Source organism: Tachyglossus aculeatus, chromosome 5 (genome assembly GCF_015852505.1).
Source record: "Tachyglossus aculeatus isolate mTacAcu1 chromosome 5, mTacAcu1.pri, whole genome shotgun sequence".
Taxonomy (NCBI): Eukaryota; Metazoa; Chordata; class Mammalia; order Monotremata; family Tachyglossidae; genus Tachyglossus; species Tachyglossus aculeatus.
In genome coordinates this window covers 84689351-84705177 of record NC_052070.1, presented here as the reverse complement: position 1 = coordinate 84705177, position 15827 = coordinate 84689351, and the positions used below count along the sequence as shown (strand labels likewise).

Sequence of the window (15827 nt, the reverse complement as noted above, 5' to 3'; positions counted from 1 at the left end):
AATGGCTACTGCACAGGCCTGGGAATCAGAAAGACCTTGGTTCTAATTCCAGTTCTGACACTTGTCCACTATGCGACCTTGGGCAAGTAATTTAACTTCTCTATACCTCGGTTACCTCCTTTGTAAAATGGTGTTAAGAATGTAAGCCCCTTGTGGGACCTGATTACCTTGTATCTACACTAGTGCTTAGAACATTGCCTGGCACACAGTAAGCATTTAACAAATGCCATAAAAAAACAACTCTGTTATATTGTACTGTGCCAAGTGTTTGTTACAGTGCCCAGCACACATTATGCACTGAATAGATACGATTGATGATTGATTTGATTAGTGGTCTGTCAGCTGTGAAGAGGAAGGGGCTCCCTGGCAACAGGGAGAGTATGAGTAAGGGTTTAGTGGTGAGAGAAGTGAGAGCAAGTCATAACGGTTGGTATTAGAGGAGTAAAGTGTGCATATGGTTTTTGTCTTATGCCATTAAGTCCTTTCCCACCCATAGCGATGCCATGGAAACATCTCTCCCAGAATGCCCACCTCCATCAGCAATCATTCTGGTAGTGTATCAATAGGGTTTTCTTGGTAAAAAATACAGAAGTGGTTTACCATTGCCTTCTTCCACTCAGTAAACTTCAGTCTTAGCCCTTGACTCTCTCCGTGCTGCAGCTGTCCAGCACAGGTGAGTTTTGACTTGTAGCAGATTGCCTTCCATTCACTAGCCACTGCCCAAGCTAGGAATGGAATGGGTATGCCTCTGCTTGACTCTCCTTTCTGTAGTAGGACTGGTAGAGTCCTGGAAACTCTCCAGGTGTGATCCTGAAAGGAGGCATATGGTTTTAGTGGGGAGATAACTGATTGACTACTTTAAAGCACTCTGTAAGCACTCTATATTTCTGCATTAATCCAACAAATAAATACCTAGAAGAAAACATGATTATTTCTAGTGATTTTGATGGAAAACATTAAAGGACCAGGGTCATAAAAGAAACACTTTCATCATCAATATTTACTGAGTGTATGCTACCATACTATATATGAGTATATAGGGAAGCAGCATATCCTAGTGAGTAGAGCACAGGCCTGAGATTCAGAAAGATCTGGGTTCTAATCCCAGCTCCCCCACTTGTCTGCTGTGTGACCTTTGGCAAGTCACTTAACATCTCTGTGCCTGTTACCTCATCTGTAAAATGGGGATTAAGACTTTGAGCCCCATGTGGAACAGGGAAGGTGCCCAACCTGCATAGCTTGTATCTACCCTGGCACTTAGAAAAGTGCTTGGCAAATAGTAGGTGCTTGACAAATACCATCATCATCAAAGCACTGTCTTAGGCACTTGGAAGCATTCCATAGAGCAGAAGTTGTGCACGCTGCCCTTGAGGATCTTACTATCTAGTGGAGAACTAGACAGCAGCCAATCAATCAATGGTATTTATTGAGCACTTATTCTGTGCAGAGCACTGTGCAAAGCACTTGGGGGAGAAAAATAGCACAGAATTAGCAGATATGTTCCATGCCCATAATGAACTTACAGTCTAGAGAACAGGAGAAAAGCCAAGCACCAGGAGAAAGACTCCTAGCAAATGGTGAAAAAAACATTGGACTCTTCCTGGGGAGCGTACCATATTTCAAGAGAAATTTCCATGTCCATATAGATGGGGAAATTTGCTGGCGTCAGATTGCGGCCAGATTTTCCTCTCTTTCCTTTTCCACACAGGCTGTAGGTTCCTCTCCACTCTGATTTGTCTCTTTTCTTTGTAGCTTCCAAATGGGTCATTACAAAGATGTTGGGTCTCTATTTCTGGTTCGTCAGTGAGACACATTTTTTTGCAGCTGCTCATCCGCTCCACTCAAATCAAGGAAATCAGAGAAACTGCCTATTTTTCTCCCTTCTTCTTGATGTAATTTAGAAAGAACAGTCATCCCAGTGGAGCACGTTTTTAACATTTAAAGACAACCAATACTAGTTTCATTTTCCGTGTTCATCAGTGCTGAATGTTAACATACGATTATCCCCCACCAGGCTGTAGAGCCCAAGCTGGTATTTGATGGATCCCGAGAGTCAAGAAGCAGTAATGTTTTAACACTTATATAAAACCACCTTTTGTTTAATAAGAATAAATAATGTTCCAATCATAATAATGCCAGCTCTCAGCGCACAGGGCTGTAGCATCTAAGAAGAAACTATTGGGGTGAGGTGAGTAAAATACCATGACGAATGCTAAAGAACAGCAGGAAAACAGTTCTAATCCCCTGTAGTCTTAAGAAAAATTGCTAAGACGTGCCATACAATTACACTAATTTTTTGCAACTACTGGAGAAACAGATTAGTGGTGCTATATAATTTGGAACAGGTGATTTTAAAAATGAACTGTAATTCCTTTTTATTTTGGTAGTTTGGTATATTTTTAAGTACTCCAGCAGTACTCTTCAGCTGCCATCTTTCCCCTCGTCTTTCTATCTTTCATCATTCTGAAGGCAGAGTTGGCCAAATGCTTTCTTGAGGACTCTCTGATCCTGGGGTTTGAGAAGCAACATGGCCTCGAAGACAGACCATGGGCATGGGAGTCAGAAGTACCTGGATTCTAATCCCGGCTGTGCAATTTGTCTGCTGTGACCTTGGTCAAGTCATTTAACTTCTCGGTACCTAAATTCCCACTTCTGTAAAATAGGGATTAAGACTGTGAGCCCTATGTGGGACAGGGACTGTGTCCAACCCAATTAGCTTGTATCTATCTGAGCAGTTAGAACAGTGCTTGGTATGTAGTAAGTGCTTAACAAATACCACAATCATTATTATTTTTATGTTTGATCTATTTTAAAGTAGAGTTTGTGAGAAAGAACTGGTAAAAGAATGTCTCTGAATTTGCACAGTGCTTTGACAAGTGCTTTAACAATCGTAAATAAATATGATTGATTGATTAACAGCAGTTATGTCTATGTCTATCTAGGAGATAGGGATAGGCAGATATGGTTATTCCCATTTGACAGATGAGAAGACAGAGGCACAGAGAGATTGCTAATGGTAGTACCTTCCATCAGGAATGAAAGACGAGTCTCAGTCCTGAGACTTCAACTCCTCAATCAATTAATGGTATTTATTGAGTGCTACTATATGCAGAGCACTCCACTACATGCTTGGAGAGCAGAGTAAAACACATTCCCTGCCGACAATAGGCTTACAGTCTTGGGTGGGGGAGATATTAATGTAAATATGAACAAATAATTTATAATGCATAATTTAAAGATATGTACATAAAAACTGTAGACTCTAAGTTCATTATGGACAGGGAAAGTGTCTGCTAATTTCATGGTATTGTACTCTCCCAAACACTTAGTCCAGTGCTCTGCTTGTAGTAAAGTGCTCAATAAATACCACTGATTGATTGATTGACTGGAAGATATGTCCTTCAGGATCTAGAACCTGTGCAGTGAAATTGCTTGATGGTGCTAGTGGTTTCCTTACTCTCTCTTGCCATTCTACTCTCCCAGTAAGGCAGAGGAGGGTGGACAATGATGAAGTCATGGGTGAAGGAAATAATGGAGTTCATGTATTTTAAAGACAAGGCAACTGAGGCCCAGAGAAGTGGAGTGATTTGCCCATAGTCACACAGCTGACAAGTGGTGGAATCGGGATTAGAACCCATGACCTCTGACTCCCAAGCCCTGGCTCTTTCCACTGAGCCACGCTTCTTCTCTCCCTTGATCTAGACTGTGAGCCTGCTGTTGGGTAGGGACCATCTCTATATGTGCCAACTTGTACTTCCCAAGCGCTTAGTACAGTGCTCTGCACACAGTAAGCGCTCAATAAATATGATTGAATGAATGAATGTATGATTTTGCTAATGCTAACCAGAAGAATTGGGGTGAAAACTCAGGTTTCCTGATTCTCAGAGCAATGCTATTTCAACTGCACCAACAAGAGAGGTCCAGAGAGGGTAAAGTGACTTGCCCAAGGTCACAGAGCAGACCAGTGGCAGTGGCAGAAATAGGGTCAAGGTTTCCTGACTGCCAGCCCCACGCTCTTTCTCCTAGCTCAATCTGCTGCCTGCAGTACATCCGTATCATCTTTCTGAGTTTTCTGCAAGTTTGCTGATCCCTCCCTTCGCATTTCACATTTAAAAACCAGGGAGCTAGGAACACTCAGTGGTTTAGATGTTATTTTAAAAAGAAGACCCCCCCAACAATCATAGTTTGGGGTTCAGCTTGCTCCTATATAATAATAATAATGATGGTATTTGTTAAGTGCTTACTATGTGCCAAGCACTATTCTAAGCACTGGGGAAAGGAAATCAGGTTGTCCCATGTGTGGCTCACTGTCTTAATCCCCATTTTACAGATGACGTAACTGAGGCACAGAGAAGTTAAATGACTTGCCCAAAGTCACACAGCTAACAAGTAGCGGATTTGAGAAATTTCCCATCCTTACTCAAAGCATGCTGATTGTACAAGCTAGGTGTTGCAGGGATTTGTAAGAGGATTATATGAAAATAAAACTACTGATACTTGAAAGCTAATTATCTTTAAATAGTGATTGAGCATCAGTTGATTTTAGCTATATAAGAGGAGGAATTGGGGGCTGTAACATGGTACTTATTCTAATGTGAAGACTGAGTCTATGCTAATATGAAATTGGTGCCTTAAATTAGAGGACTAAGTTATCAACCAGTGCTATTTATTGAATGCTTTAATAGCTTAAATATAGAGCACTGAACTAAACACTTGGGAGAGAGCTCACCTCCTCCAGGAGGCCCTCCCAGACTAAGCCCCCTTTGTCCTCTCCTCCTCCCCTCCCCATCGCGCCCCCCAGCCCTAGCCCCTTCCCCGCCCCACAGCACTTGTATATATTTGTACATATTTATTACTTTATTTTACTTGTACATATTTACTATTCTATTTTATTTATGATGTGCATATAGCTATAATTCTATTTATTCTGATGTTTTTGACACCTGTCTACTTGTTTTGTTGTCTGTCTCCCCCTTCTAGACTGTGAGCCCATTGTTGGGTAGGGACTGTCTCTCTATGTTGCCAACTTGTACTTCCCAAGCACTTTGTGCAGTGCTCTGCACACAGTAAGTGCTCAATAAATACGATTGAATGAATGAATACGATTAAATAAATGAATGAATGAGAGTACAATACAACAGTATTGGTAGATTTGTTCCCTGCCTATTAGGAGTTTAAATGCTAGAGTGGGAGACAGGCATTATTACAAATTGCTGATGTGCAGATAAGTGCTGTGGGGCTGAGCGCAGGGTGATTGCTAATTGCTTCAAGGGTTCAGATCCAAATACGTAGGCAGTTTAGAAGGGAGAGGAAATAGAGGAAATGAGGGCTTAGTTGGGGAAGACCTCTTGGAGGACATGTGATTTTAATAAGGCTTTGAAGGTGGGGAGAGTGGAGGTCTGTTGGATATGAAGGAGGAGGAGGTTCCAGGCCAAAGGGAGGATGTGGGTAAGGGGTCAGTGGAGAGACAGATGAGAGTGCCGTTCAGTGAGTAGGTTGGTTTGAGAGGAATTAATTGTGTGGGCTGAGTTGCAGCAAATCAGCAAGGGAACAAGGTGATTGAGTGCTTTAAAATGAATAAAGCCTTAAAGTAGATATAGAAAATATTTATTTTTGGTATATGGTAGGATTTCAAATCAGTGAAAAGGATGAGACCATTGTCCAGCTTGGAGGACTTCTTATTTCTCATCTATCTTGCTTAAGCTAAGGGGTTTTCCTATGTAAAACCTCCATATGGACCCAAACAAATTGAGCTGCCTGTTGGTATCCCTTCTTCTTAAACCAAAAACAGCAGTTCTCCAAGGGAGTGGATGTTGATAGAAAATAGAAAGGGGTCCATTATTGAGCTTTGAGAGACTCGCAGAGTTAAAGGGTGGAAGGCAGAGAAGGAGCCCGTGAGAGAGATTGAGAATGAGCGGCCAGAGTGATAGGAGGAGGTCTAAGAGAGGAAAGTGTCAGGGCAGCCAAGGTTGGGTAATGTTTAAGTAAAATGCATTTATACAGATGGTCTTGAATATGTTCATTTGACCTGGGTTTCACAGAAATTGGACAAATATCTGAATGAATGCTACAGGGATACTGTCTAAAGCTCCTGAACATTAGTGAGACTTCCCCTAGCAATCAGGAGGAGAGCATAACCTAAACTTCCTTGTGGTAACCAGTTTCATTGGCCTCCACATTTTGGAGAGAGAGAGAGGAATCCAGAAGAGTCACTCCACAGTGCATCTCATGAGGGAAGTGTAAGGACTTAGCTGAGCTTAGCTTAGAAAGAAGGATTGAGGAGATTTAGTGGGAGTAAGAGAGTGGGAGGAGAGATTTTTGACAATCTCGGAGATTCAGGGAGGTGATCTGCTTGCCTGGGAGATCAGGACACCGAGAAAGCTTGTGTTGTGAAGCCTGAATGAACACAGGGCACAGGGAGGGATCAGAGAACACCCTCCCTCTTCAGAGTCAACAGACTATCATTCTCCCTACCTTCAAAGCCTTTCTGAAGGCACATCTCCTCATTCATACATTCATTCACTCATTCATTCAATAATATTTACTGAGGGCTTACTGTGTGCAGAGCACTGTACTAAGCCCTTGGTAGAGTACAATGTAACAATAGACAGACACATTCCCTGCCCGCGGTGAGCTTACAGTCTAGAGGGGCTTATAGTCCAAGAGGCCTTTCCCAACTAGGACTTCATTTCCTCTTCTCCCACTCTCTTTTGCGAAACTCTAATACTTGGTTTTGTACCCTTTATTCTTGCATCCCTCAGCCCCACTACACTTATGTACATATCCGTAATTTATTCAGTTATATTAATGTCTGCCTCCCTCTCTAGTCTTTAGCTTGTGGGCAGGGAACATGTTTGCAACTCTGTTCTATTTAGTACAGTGCTCTGCACACAATCAACACTCAATGATTTATTGATTGATGGAGAAATTCCTGAATGGGGCTTGATACCCTGGAGTTTCAAAGTCCAGTAGATAGAACTGAGGAGTGAGACTACTGTCCCTGAGGAGTTGACAGAATAACCTTGTGACTGAATGACTTGGAAATGTGGGGCGTGGAATCTGGGGTACTCCAAGAGAAGAGGTGAAATGACCAGAGGAATGTGAGCCCTGGGATACTGGGATCAAAGATTAGATTAGAATAGATTTGAAGTGATTTGAAATCAGTTTGTTTTCTTAGGTACTTTGTTAAAAAAACTATTATTAAATATTGTTGAGATCTCAGACGTAGCTTTGTGCCTACAGTAAGGGCTGGGGCAGAAACTCTGGACTCGTGGACCTGGGAGCTCTGGGAGGAAAAGCTTTTCTTATCCTGGCTCAGTTATTTGTCTGCTGTGTGACCTTGAGCAAGTAATCAATCAATCAATCAATCGTATTTATTGAGCACTTACTGTGTGCAGAGCACTGTACTAAGCGCTTGGGAAGTACAAGTTGGCAACATATACAGTCCCTACCCAATGTGGCTCAGTTCTCTCATCTGTAAAATGGGGATTAAGACTGAGTCTCATGTGAGACAGAGATGAAGACCAACCTGACTAGTTTGTATCTACTCCAGCACTTAGTGCCATGCTTGGCACATAGTAAACGTTTAATTAATACCATTAAAAAAAAAAATTCTGCAACCAGCCAGGGCTGGTGGGCTTGTAGGGGTGCAAGGACTAGGGAAGCCTTGATTAGATACACAATACGCACAGTAGTGGAACAGGAAATCTGGAGGGCTTTAGGTTCCATCACAAGCTAATCAGAGTCTGGGCACTCTTAAAGTGAGCCTGGGGAGTCTTTTGGCAGGAATTTAAGGGTGAGAGCCTTTTTAAAAAAATTGTGTTTGTAAAGTGTTTACTATGTGTCAAGAATTAATTCATTCAATTGTATTTATTAAGAGCTTATTGTGTGCAGAGCACTATACTAAGCACTTGGGAGAGTACAATATAACAGTAAACAGACACATTCTCTAGCCTAAACCCTGGTGTAGTTGCACAAATTAGTAAGATCTAACACAGTCCCTGTCCCACATGGAGCTCACAACCTCAGTAAGAGAGAGAACTGGTATAGAATCCCCATTTTGCGGTTTAGAAAACTGAGTTACAGACAAATTAGGTGACTTGCCCAAGGTAACACAGCAGGCAAGTGGCAGAGCCGGAGTTAGAACTCACGTCCTCTGGGTCCCAGGCCGGTGCTTTATCCATGAGACAACACTGCTTCCTTCTGATAGTGTCACACCCCTATGGGGTGAAAGACTTAGAATGCTTATTAAAATGTTTGCTGAAAAAAATGAGAAAAATGTGGCAGTGAACTTTGAAAAAACTGCTACTTGATCATTTCATATGGTGTTTTTAAAAAAAGTCTAGGAGACTTGTCATATGTAACTAATTAAAGCTTCTTGGATGAAAACATCAGGAAAGTGTGGTATACTACAACCTGTTTTTTAGGTAGTGGCTATCTGAAGCTTCTCTATGCATATGCATCAACTCATATCAAAACTAACACATTTCCTCAAAGACTGCATGAACAAGGGAATGTACTATAATAATAATGATGGCATGTATTAAGTTCGTACTATGTGCAAAGCACTATTCTAAGCGCTGGGGAGGTTACAAGGTGATCACAGTCCTAATCCCCATTTTACAGATGAGGTAACACGCCCAGAGAAGTTAAGTGACTTTCCCAAATTCACACAGCTGACGATTGGCGGAGCCGGGATTTGAACCCATGACCTCTGACTCCAAAGCCTGTGCTCTTTCCACTGAGCCACGCCAGCTTCATCTTCAGGCAACTGGCCAAGAAGACACTCAAACAACTGGAGGAGCCTTCAGAAAGGTCATCTGATCTATAACATCAATGCCTACAGCATCTGAAGAAAAGAATGCAGGTCCGTCCTCTGCTTGAATTTCAGCCTGACAGCCACTACTCCATTATCCTTTGAAATGAAGAGATCTTCCAGAGGAGGCAGATTCACCTAGTGGAAAGAACATGGACCTGAGAGTAAGGAGACCCAAGTCCACAACCCAGCTCTGCCACATATCTGCTGTGTGACCTTGGGCAAGTCATTTGACTTCTCTGTGCCTCAGTTTCCTCAATTGTAAAATGATTACAAGAAATCCGCTCTCCCTCTTAGACTGTGAGTGTCATGTGGAAGAGGGACCATATCTGATTGGATTGTCTTCAATCAGTTATATTTCTTGAGCTCTTGCTGTGTATAGAGCACTGTTCTCAGTGTTTGAGCACTTTACTAACCTCTTGACTGTACTAAGAACTAGACTGTACTAAGCACTTTATCTTGTAACTACTGCAGTGCTTATTATTTTTATTTATTTGTTAAGGGATTAATATGTGTCAAACCTCGTTCTCAGAGCTGGTGTCAGACACAATTTCTGTCCCACATGAGGCTCACAGTCCTAAGTAGGAGGGCGATCAAGGCATAGAATCCCCATTTTATAGAATGCTTATCACAACATTTAATAAATACCCTAATAATTATTATTTCATAGATTAAACCAGCTCTAACACTGAAGGAAAACTTTTTTTCCTCACTTGATTATTTGTATTATGAAGGGCAACTGATCAGTGTCCTCTTAAGAACCCATACATAACTCTTCCTAACCTTTTCTTCTTCAGAGAAGGTATTCCAAACTCATTTAATTTTTCCTTGTTTGTTGGCTTTTCCAACTATTTCATGGGAGTCAGAAATGGAACACAAATGTTTTGCCATTAAATTGTATTGGATAGGCTCTGCTGAGGAGATAAATGTTGTTTCCCAGCAAACCTTGGAAGTCCTCCAAAAATATCAGATACAGAAACCTGTGAGAGCATGAATACAATACATAAATACATTAGAAGAGCATAAAATAAGCCAAAACAAGGTCTTCCTCTTGAATCAACACATTTTCCCTGACTCAACAGATGTAAACAGGCAAAGAACATATAGAATAAGGCCATCAAGGAAAAGGAAATCTTTACCATCTTCAGGCACTACCCAGACATCCAGGCTTCTCTCTGAAGAAGAAGCTGGATGGAGAAGAAATTTCACCTACTGTGCAAAGGGGTGCAGGATGGAAGTCCCAGTGACAATGGAAGAATGAATGAAGAAAAGAATGAAAGTTCTTCAAGTGAATCGCATGGCATCCATAATGCTATGTCTGAGTTGGAGAAGATGAAGCCCAATTCCTTTTCTGGCTTTGGAGTCAGAGGTCATGGGTTCAAATTCCGTCTCTGCCACATGTCTGCTGTGTGTCCTTGGGCAAGTCACTTAACTTCTCTGAGCCTCAGTTACCTTATCTGTAAAATTAGGATTAAGACTGTGAGCCCCACGTGGGACAACTTGATCACCTTGTATTCCCCCCCCCCCCAGCGCTTAGAACAGTGCTCTGCACATAGTAAGCGCTTAACAAATGCCATTATTATTATTATTAGATGATAAGAAGGGATGTGGTCAAAGGCCACGAGTTGTACTGCCACAAGATGCTGAATCACCCAGGAAGATGACCTCCTTCACCCCCAGATTGGCCTCTGCCTGAATCTGAAGGATTTACCATGGTACATATAGACAAACCTCCCCCTCTAGACTATAAGCTGATTGTGGGCAACTGACCAATGTCCTGTTAAGAACCCACACATAGCTCTTCCTAACCTTCTCTTCTTCAGAGAAGGTATTCCACACTCATTTAATTTTTCCTTGTTTGTTGGATTTTCCAACTATTTAATGGGAGTCAGAAATGGAACACAAATGTTGCATTGTTGTATTATACTCCCCTAAGCTCTTAGTACAGTGCTCTGCACATAGTAAGCCCTTAATAAACATGACTGACTGACTGACAAACCCAAGCTCTTTCTTCCTTTGTGCCTACAGTCTCCACACCAAAGACGAGAAGCAGGGTTTTCTAGATTATTTCTAACAGGCGGTGGCTTCTGGTATACTCAAATTGTTGGTCAGTCATCACACTTAAAAACAATCTAAAGGTCAAGGAAGAAGGCAGTGGCCATGGAAACCAATGCAGGAAGTAAGACTGCTCCCTGAGATGAAAAGAAATAGAAGCAGAGTCACCTGGGGAGACTCAGAGACAGTCTGCCAACTGTGTGAGACCTAACTGGAGCCCAGGGACACCTTTATTCCCTTATTCCTTAATCCCTAACTAAGCCCTCCTTTCCTCTTCTCCCACTCCCTGACTTGCTCCCTTTATTCACCCCCACCCCGACACAGTAAGTGCTTGATAAATACCACTGACTGACAGATTGATTGATTCCAGTATTTATTAGATGCTTTTCAATTCAAGTTCATTCATTCATTCAAATGTATTTATTGAGCGCTTACTGTGTGCAGAGCCCTATACTAAGTGCTTGGGAAGTACAAATCGGCAACATATAGAGATGGTCCCTACCCAACAACGGGCTCACGGTCTAGAAGTAGATAGTATGGTTATTTGAAGGAGTTAGGCAATCTAGATTAATGAATATTGGTGTTCACTGAGTACTTATGTGCAGAATACATTTCTTAGCACCTGGGTAAGGGCAATAGAAGAAAAAGATGTGGCAGATACAATATGCCATTCTTATTGAGCGTTGGCATTGTAGAAATCCAGTTTCTGATGCTCCTGAAGATTTAATCAATCATTGAATGGTATTGATTGAGCACTTCTTTGTGCAGAGTACTGTACACTAAGGCTTTGGTGACTATAAATACAGTTGGTAGATATGGTCCCTTCCTTCTAGGAGCTATCAAGCTGGGAGCATACAGTCTAAACTAGTTATAGAGAACAGAAATGTAATTCATGCTATCTTTCATCACTAATGAGTCTGAAGGTATTTATATACATACATATATTAGATATATATATCAATAATATATATAAATAATAGAGAAGCAGCGTGGCTCAGTGGAAAGAGCACAGGCTTTGGAGTCAGAGGTTGTGGGATCAAATTCTGGCTCCGCCACTTGTCAGCTATGTGACTTTGGGCAAGTCACTTAACTTCTCTGTGCCTCGGTTACCTCATCTGTAAAATGGGGATTAAGACTGTGAGCCCACTGTGGGACAACCAGATCACCTTGAAACCTCCCCAGCACTTAGAACAGTGCTTGGCACATAGTAAGCGCTTAATAAATGCCATTATTATCATTATTATTATTATTACCCCCCTTGCCTCACATAACAAATTAGCTTTCTTCTCCTGTCATTTGAAAGATGAAGTTTTATTTGGTATTTTCAGACTTTTTTTACACGTTTCTTAAAGGAAATAGTGAATACTGTAATATTTTGGTTACATCATACAGAAGGAGAATGGATCTGCAGTCAGGACTAAGCATTGCTATGCAGGTTATTAAACAGCTATACAGAACATTGTTAAACTGTGTGCATCTATTTTCAACAAATAAGTTAACCAAGTGAGTTGCCCTAGGTCAGAAACAGCTCAAGTAGCTAACACCTTTTCTTGGTCCCAGAGTCAGGAATGATAGCCATACACTGGCATCTCTGAATGAAGGAAGCAGGGGAAGCAGTGAGCTGATTAGAGCATTAGAACAGAGACAGCTTCTGTTTACACATAATATCCTGCTAATCAGTGATGAAGGGAGAAGAAACATAGGCAAATACCAGTAAAAGGAATTTTTTTCAGGAAGACACTTTGGTAGTGTGAACCAGAGTGGGGAAGGGATTCTTTAATAATGTGTGAATCAAGCTTAGAATTTAACTTAAAGCCTAACTTAAAAGGGGATTCAGTACTTTAGCCAGGCCATAGAATTCAGCTTACACAGTTTTTTAAAAAATATCAATTTCCAGAAAGCTCCATAGAAAAATATTTGGCACATTGTGGTTTTGTTGTACAGGATACAGCCCTTTTTTAATGAATCAGTTACATTATATTCTCAGTTCCCAGTATTTTTTTTGCCAACTAGATTTTATGTAGCCTTTCCTTTATATATCCATTCACATAAATGGACTTCTCTGGTACAAGTATTTTGAAAATTACTCCCATCATTTTTGAACTTTAGTGATGTCAGTTGTTCTCTTTCAAAGTGAATAGATTGAATTCATGAAAAGACCGCTGGATAGGAAAGAAAAATCCAAAGCAATTTATCTTACAGTCAAGTCTTAACCAGGACTCTAGAATGGAGGTAGTGAATATCACATTGAGAAACTGATTGCAGGATGGCAGAGCATAAGGATTTCCCACATATCAATCAATCAGTAGTATTAATAATATTGAGCATCTACTTTGTGCAGAGTATTGTACTAAGCCCTCAGGAGAGTGCAATAAAGTAGATATGATCTCTGTCCTAAAGGGACAGTCTTGGAAGGCAGATTTTAAGATAAATTATAGGATGAGAAGTAACCCATGTATTTCCCAATAACCCTAAGACAAAGACTTCCTGAATGCACACAATATATAAGCAGTAGCATCTTTTTTATTGCGTATTTCATTGAATGAAAGACTTGAAAAATAGTCATGTTACTGCCATTATGGGTAGCACCAACTTCTAGATTGGCCACTGTAGAATAAGCTTCAAAATTTCATGAAAAGTAAGACAATATTGCTGTGCGACAAACCACTCATTATTATTACTATTATTATCATATTTGTTAAGTGCTTATTATGGGTCAAACACTGTTACGAATGAAGACATATACCAGAAGCCTCTTAAAGCCGGCCAACCCCTTCTAAATGCCTCTTCACACCTCTGGACTCCTCTCTCCATCAGGGTGTTTGATCGTTGAATAAATTCATCTGCTTTCTTTAAAATTGAGGGATGGTTTCTTAATCCCTGAATCTTAGTTGGTGAAGGAGAAGCCCACATTTTCATCTCTTTTTGGCATTTTGCAGCAGTGCAATGGATTGGCAAGGTGTCAAACAATAATGGCAGTGTCCCTATGTTGTAAGTATCAAGGCATGGCAGTAAACTGGGGTATGACTTTATCAACAGCATCTTGTAGATCCTTCTACGTCTAGTAAGTGAAAGCTTATTGGAGCCTCTGTCTTGGAATACAGTACATATTTCAATGAGTCGATCAATAGCATTTAAGTGCCTGCTATGTTCAGAACATTGAAACAACTGCAAGTCAGTGTTTATGTTCAAAATTTAGCACTACAATAACTTACAGATAGGAAAGCAGGGAAGTAGCGTGGTCTAATGGAAAAAGCATGCATCTAAGAGTCAGAGGACCTGGGTTCTAATCCCAGCTCTGCCACTAATCTGTTATGTGACCCTAGGCAAGTCACTTAATTTCTCTTTGCCTCAGTTACCTCATATGTGAAATGGGAATTAAGATTATGATCCCCATGTCGGACATGGACTGTTTCCAAACCTGATTAGCTTGTTTTTACCCCAGTGCTTAGTACAGTGCCTGGCACAAAGTAATCACATAATAAATGCCATTAAGATAAAAAAAAAAAGATAGGAGGAAGTAAAGATTACATAAAATATATGCATAATTGCTTTGGGCTTTGTGAGTACCAAATGCTTAGGTGGGATCATCATCATCATCATCAATCATATTTATTGAGCGCTTACTATGTGCAGAGCACTGTACTAAGTGCTTGGGAAGTACAAATTGGCAACATATAGAGACAGTCCCTACCCTACAGTTGGCTCACAGTCTAAAAGGGGGAGACAGAGAACAAAACCAAAGTGCTAGTATAGGGGGATTGGGGGATATAAAGTAGAGAGATTAGAAATTAATTGGAGAAGGTCTCCTGGACGATACGTGATTTCAAAAGGGCTTTGAAGATTGGGACCGATATGGTTGGCCATGAAATAGGACTTATGAATTTATTAGGCAAAGCTGCATGACTTAGTGGAAAGTGGAAAAGCCTAGTGGAAAGGCCTGGGAATCAGTGGATGTGGGTTCTAATCCTGTTCTATCCATTGCCTGCCATGTGACCTGGGGCATATCATTTAACTTCTCTTTTAAGATTTCCCCTGCTGGATTATAAACTAATTAAAAGCAGAGATCATGTTTATTGATTCTACTGTACTCTTCCAAGCACTTGGTTCAGTGCTTCATAAAATCTATCAGTAAATACCTGATCTCCTTCTTGTTTCTATTGGGTAGGGCAGAGACTGTGTCCAATCTTGATCTACCCAAGCACTTAGAGCAGGGATTGAAATATAGTAAAAGCTCAGTGAATCCCATTATTATTATTTGTTCTCCCTTCTCCTTAGACTGTGAGCCCCAGGTGCAGTATGCACTGTGTTGGACCTGATTATCTCATGTGAACCCCAATGCTTAGAATAATGCTAGGAACATAGTAAGCACTTAATAAATACGGCAGTCATTATTGTAATTATTAATTACACTTTGCTCAGCCCTCATCTACATATGTACATATGTAATAATAATAATGATGGTATTTGCTAATATCCTACTATATGTCAAGCACTGTTCTAAACCCTGGGCTAGATATATGCTAATTCATTCATTCATTCATTCAATCATATTTATTGAGTGCTTACTGTGTGCAGAGCACTGAACTAAGCACTTGGGAAGTACAAGTTGGCAGCATATAGAGATGGTCCCTACCCAACAGCGGGCTCACAGTCTAGAAGGGGGAGACAGACAACAAAACAAAACATGTGGACAGGTGTCAAGTCATCAGAATAAATAGATTGGACACAGTCCCTGTCTCACATGGGGGCTCACTGTCTTAATCCACATTTTACAGATGAGGTAACTGAGACACAGAGAAGTGATGTAACTTGCCCAAGGTCACCCAGCAGACAGGTGGTGTCATGGTGCAAACTACTAGCACTTTAATCACATCCTTCACATAGTGGGCTTGGGAGTCAGAGGATATGGGTTCTAATCTGGGCTCCGCCACTTGTCTGCCATGTGACCTTGGGC

The 15827-nt window shown here is 41.0% G+C and overlaps 1 non-coding gene across 1 annotated transcript; it reads right to left on the bottom strand.

Annotated features, from left to right (window-relative positions):
• Positions 1-683: 683 nt before the first annotated feature.
• On the bottom strand, positions 684-820 carry LOC119929135. The gene has a single exon (XR_005451274.1). It is a non-coding gene; the product is annotated as a small nucleolar RNA SNORA7 (small nucleolar RNA).
• Positions 821-15827: the final 15007 nt, after the last annotated feature.